This window comes from Cupressus sempervirens, chromosome 1 (genome assembly GCF_028749045.1).
Source record: "Cupressus sempervirens isolate cs-2001-9-10 chromosome 1, ASM2874904v1, whole genome shotgun sequence".
In the NCBI taxonomy this organism is placed as follows: domain Eukaryota; kingdom Viridiplantae; phylum Streptophyta; class Pinopsida; order Cupressales; family Cupressaceae; genus Cupressus; species Cupressus sempervirens.
This window is the reverse complement of record NC_143118.1, coordinates 832226830-832232212: the sequence shown is the minus strand read 5'-3', so window position 1 is coordinate 832232212 and position 5383 is coordinate 832226830. Positions and strand designations below refer to the sequence as shown.

The 5383-nt window shown below is 31.7% G+C and overlaps 1 long non-coding RNA gene across 1 annotated transcript; it reads right to left on the bottom strand.

Moving 5' to 3' along the window:
- Positions 1 to 1492: 1492 nt before the first annotated feature.
- LOC149580424 (uncharacterized) lies at positions 1493 to 2539 on the bottom strand. Its single transcript, XR_016359947.1, has 2 exons — positions 2000 to 2539; positions 1493 to 1886 (listed from the first exon to the last, which is right to left on the bottom strand). It is a non-coding gene; the product is annotated as an uncharacterized LOC149580424 (long non-coding RNA).
- Positions 2540 to 5383: the final 2844 nt, after the last annotated feature.

Sequence of the window (5383 nt, the reverse complement as noted above, 5' to 3'; positions counted from 1 at the left end):
GTATGGAAACTAATATCAAGATTCCTTGATAATCTAAAATATAAATTAATGTTTAAATTTATTTTAGGCAAATATAGACACTTCTCAAGAGAATCATAAATATTTGAATAATATAAAAATAATTGCAAGAGAAATGACACCTTGATCCATTGTCCTAGTTTAATCTCATAGGCATGAGACAGGTCTTGCAACAAAAAAGTAAGGTGATTAACCTCTAAAAAATACCTTATCATGTGTATGAATATTGGGGCATTTAGATAACTAAATGTAACCTAATATATCCCTTCAATATCAAGGGAAGGATGATAATTTGTACTTCACTTGATATAAGTAGCTATTAGGGGTTTAGAGGAAACTATTGAAAGAATTTGGGTGGTCATAAGTTGTATTCAAAATCAATTAGAAGAAACATTGTATATGTATATCAATACAAAAAAAAACTATCAACTATGTTGTCTTACAATAACTATGTAGTTATTTTTCTTCTTTTGAAAATCATTTACAATTATTTGACCATATAATCATGACAAAGGAAAATAAAATCTCTTCTGATATTGTAAGTGCAATCTTGTTGTGAGTACATGTATTCTAAAAATAGTTAACATAAGACTAATAGTCACTATTCAAAAATGCTCTTTTTAAGAAAAGAAAAGAAAAGGGAAGGAAAATACATCTACCTTAGAAGGCTACAATGGGAGACCAAGATTTTTCACCTAGATATCCATATTAGAAGTTATTATGGGATGTGAATTTAGCTCTCCACAACAAGGACTTAGTGTAAATTAACCGATTGAGTTCAACCCATTGAGGTTAATGCATTAACCAATAATATCAAAATTTAATTTTGTGGGGGAAAAATAAAATTCAAGGTATTGTAGATATCTTGTAATGCAATGCATAAAATTTCATTAGTCTATTTGGTGAATCTCCTAGGCACCTACATAACATACCTCAATATTGAAGTATTTAAATTGGAATTCAATGCTTCTCACCCCTTTTTGTAGTTTTTATGGGCAATCTATTTGGATGATTTTTTGTTATATCCTTATATTTAAAGGTATTTAATGTGAATCTTATATTTAATTTATCATTTAAAATTTATATATGTTTAAGGAAGTTGTGTTATACAAGTATTACAATTCAAGCATTTAAGAGTCTAATTTTGCACTATATCGTTATAAGACTTGTGCATGTCTCCATATTGATATTTAAAAAAATTAGAAAGCCAATCTTTTCTAGGCATTTTCATAGGCAAAATTTTGGCCTTAAACATACAATATCTAAAGATTGATGTTCCTAAACATTTAAAGGAGCAAGGAAAGATAAATAAACGAGCAAATAAAAGTGTTTATCAGATCAAATCAAGCCCACAACTAGAAATCATATCTTCATGTATAATAACCTTAGATCTATACATATTACCCTTCATAAATTTAATAAATATATTAATTTTCCAAATAAAATTATCAATTTCAATAAATAAAAATTATTCTACATAAAATAGAACTAAACATTTCATATAGCACAAATTTTTTTAAAACATAGCATTAATTTTGATATAATATACTTCACTACAAACAAATTGAACTAGCCTCGCATAATGTATTCATTATCTACTTACTTATGACCAATCAAAGAACTTTTTGTAAAAGAGAGAAATCTTTAAAAGGAGTGTGAATTGATTGCGGTTTTCCTTAGTGAGGAAGCAAAGGAATCGTAGAAGGGAAATGTTGTGCAATGGAAGTAAGATATGATCCCCATCGAACCTTTTTAATTTAAGAATATGAATAAATCAATTCACTCTTTCCAATGTTTTTCCACCGCTCAGCTTTTGGCCACAACAAATTAGGGTTGAAGAATTCTTCGTGTTCTTTTCAGCAACGTTCCTGTTCAGATAGAGAAAACTAAAAGAACATTTTTAATGAAGAGTGCCAATCTTTATGATCTCTACTTTGATTCAAATTCAAAAGGTGTTTGGATGATACAACAAGTTGTGCACCTCTAAGCAGTTTTTGTTTCCTCAATAGTTTAATTATCAGATATAATGACTATAATACATTTGATCCTTCACGTCTTAAATGTCTGGATAGAGATAATCTTTAAAAAAGAGAGAACACAGCTGCAAACCATGAATATATAAAATTAGAATTATGACAATATATATTTAGATCTCTGCGTACATGGTCTTACAGAGAGAGAAACCACAAACCACAACGGTTTTATTCAAGTTGAGACCCAAATCTGAGATTGATCTCCACCAGATTCTTACAACAACAGAGTCTTATAAGCATTGTAACAATACATATCATATCCTAAACACTAATTGTTCTACTCGTTTCATGCAGCAAGTAGAGCAGAAACTACATAAGAAATGGGTGGCAATGGAGCTTGGACCCCCTGACTTCTCACATCTCATCATATTGACCATGGACCCTTCTTCTCCGAGTTCTTCTTGTCAATGGCCTTCAATGCCTTCTCAAGAGGTCCAGAGGGACACAATAAGCTGTTTGGATGTTCTAATTTATACTATAGTCGAGGAATCATATTAGCGACTATTTTACTCGTACCTGTCATTCAATTTACTTATTACAGATTTGAAAGATATCCTGAGATGTTAAAAAAAAAAGTATTGATTCGATTTCATTGCTTCACCTTAGTAATCGAATAAGTAGTGGCACTTGTTTTTTTATATAAAAAGTTGAAAGTGATATGAGCGGAAATATATTCTTATTGAGGAATCGAAGAAATTTTGGATAAAGATGAGCCAAAAAAAATGTATTCTCATTGGAAAAGCGGTGAAATTTGTCAGATAAACCTGAAGAATATATAATCTTTGAACAAGCGAAGAAATTGATGAGAGATGCGGGGGGAAAAAAAAAATTCTTATTGAGGAATCGACGAAATCTATGAGAAATGTAAAAAGTTAAAGCAAAATTAAGCAAGAAATTAAAGTAATATATGATTCCCCAGTCACCTTTTCCATTTGATCAAGAAACATTTCGAAGTAATTTCCATTTTCTTTCACCGTTTTGCTACCATGTTTCGACGTCGTTATGTTTTGGAGGAGCACTTAAGTGGATTGAATAAATATTTAATGGTGAAGATCCATCCCCACCGAGAGTTTGGAGTGCATTCCATTGCGGATTAAATTGGAGTAGTAAGTTTTGTTTTGTTTTTTTTTAAATTAAATATTCGTTAATATTAATGAAGTTAGAAGTTTGTTTGCACTTTTGTAATCTAATACTTTCTATAACTTTGGTTTTGGTGTTGGGATTCATAATATTGATTTGAAAAAAATTATAATATTGTTGATAATTTAGTATGTATAATTAGGAGAGTTAGCTTGAGGTTGTGGGTAGTTTTCCATGATCTTGGTTTTCAATCCACTTTCAGATTTAAAAGGTGGGATGACGTGTGGACCAATGATATCACTCGTTAGGGGGAATTAGTCTCACCCTAACTTGTGCTATTACACAAGATACAAACTATTGCTCGTTCGGCTAGGACACGTGAATACCTCCTCAGAAAAAAAATAAACATTGTTGATAATTTTCTTTACTATCTTTATAAATTCTTAATACGAAGTCTTCAATTATACTAAATGATTTTATTTCAATTTAATATGAAATATTTTGAATGATAACTTTTTTTGAATAAATTCCCTAAAGAAACTAATGGTCAACTTACTAAAGGAGGGGAAAGTGGGGAGGGAGGGGGTGGGGTGGGTACGAGGGGAGGTAGGGGAATTATTTTGTTACATCTTGTATTAAATTGTTATGGTATCATGTTCTTACTATAGTGATGAAGTATATAATCCTAGACGGGAGATGTGACAGGGTCCACACCTACCATTTTGTGTTATTAAATAACTTTAGATATAAGAAAATGTGTGTTTCCCTTTTTACCTATTGTACTCATTGTCTCTTAGTATCAATGCATTGAGGTCTAACCCTAATAACCCTATTATGCATGAGGAATTGATGAGATTGATTCACAGTTGTGAAAAAAATTGTTTCTGACTCATTCCCAAATAAAATTGACAACCAAAGTGACAAAATGCTGACCTTGTGAAAAAAAATAGGGAAGGGGAAACTTTTGTTTAGGGGGATTAGAGCTTGAAACCCCTAGGTCTAGCAAAAAGAAGAAAATTAAAATCAATGTGGAACTAGTTTCAAAAAACAAGAAAAACAATGAGTATAAAGATCAGAAAGAAGAGAAAGTGGGTCAAGGGAAAGTGGAGATGGAAACGAACATTTTGAAGGAAAAAGTTTTGAATCAACTTTGAAATAATTTTTTAAGGTGGCACAGAGTCTCCTGCTTCATCGGGCTCTACATAGTTAATTTTTTTGTGTGGTGGATAAAGACAAAGATTCCTAGTTCAATCTAGAAGAGACAAGAACCCTTGCACTACTACCAAGAAAAATGATAAGAAGTCTCAGAATAACAATGTGGATGATGAAGAACCTAGAGAAATCATCATGTCGGTAGGCTATAATGAATCAATAGACCATGATGTGTATATTTCCCTTACTGATGTTGAAAGGAAGGTTATCGAATGCCAATCTAAGAGAAGGGATAAAGCTTTATGGGAAGAGAAAGAAAAGAGGAAGGCAAGAATCCTTATGCTGCAAGTTGTCAATGAAGATGAGCTTAATGTTAAACTTATCGGAGATCACATTAGAGATCTAGTTGTTGATCCTCCCAATGGGGTGTTGGAAACTGAGCTAAAGCTATCTCCCTGCATTCCCCAAGGTTGGATAAATGGAAATTTCACTCTATATAGTTGTCAAATCTAAAATGTAGGGCTTTAGAGGGGAGAATTGATGAGATGGAAAATAAGAAAGACAAGAGTGCAAAGAAGGAGAGTGTCATAGAGCAATAGGGGCTACAAGAGGTCATTGAAGAGCTAAAGAGAAAGATAGACAAAAGAGAAAAGGCCACCAAGGACATGCTAACAAAATGCCATGAAATGATGGACTCTTTTGTTGATTATCTAAACAGGGTGATGAGTCTCACAAAATAGGGTAAGGAGGTGAAACTGGTGCTGAATCTGGAAGAATTTAATAAGGATGAGGCAGAGTTTGGACTTGGAAAATGTACTAGCTCCAACACACAAAAAATACATAAGAAAGAGATCCAAATTGATGAACATGAGATCAATTTATAGAAAGTTATAGAAAGTAAAGTCATAGAAATTGATCAACATGAAATCTAACACCAAAACTAAAGTTATAGAAAGTATTAGATTACAAAAGTACAAACAAAATACTAACTTCATCAATATTAACGAGTATTTTTTATTTTTTTAAAGTACTATTTCAAACTTTTGATGTGTTTTCTAGTCAGAGCACTACTCCATATTAAAGGACCTATTATACGGTAC